The following is a 369-nucleotide window of genomic DNA, read 5'->3' on the forward strand; positions in this document are numbered from 1 at the left end:
CCGCTGCCATGAGCCGCCTCAGCGGCGGTTAGGACGGCGCCGGTGAGGAAATTCAGCTCCTCCTGGACTTGTGAGTGCCGCCCCGACACCCCCCTGCCCGCCGGCCTCCTTTCCCCTCCGGGAGGTCCGATGGGCCGGCCGGGCGGGTCAGACCCACATAGCGGGGCCGCGGCCTCCAGTAAACGCAGCGCCTCCGAGCAGACCAGCCGGGAGGAGGGGTTTGGCCAGGGTGACAGGGCAGGGGTCAGGGATTGGCAGGCCTTTGGGGGTGGTGGCAGAGTGGGTGACAGCGTTCAGTAGCGGGGGCAGGGGAGGGGAAAGGGTGTGATAGTGGTGGCAGAGTAGGTGACAAGGTCGGGCAGGGGTCAG

Source organism: Pterocles gutturalis, unplaced genomic scaffold (genome assembly GCF_000699245.1).
Source record: "Pterocles gutturalis isolate BGI_N339 unplaced genomic scaffold, ASM69924v1 scaffold5044, whole genome shotgun sequence".
Lineage (NCBI taxonomy): Eukaryota > Metazoa > Chordata > Aves > Pterocliformes > Pteroclidae > Pterocles > Pterocles gutturalis.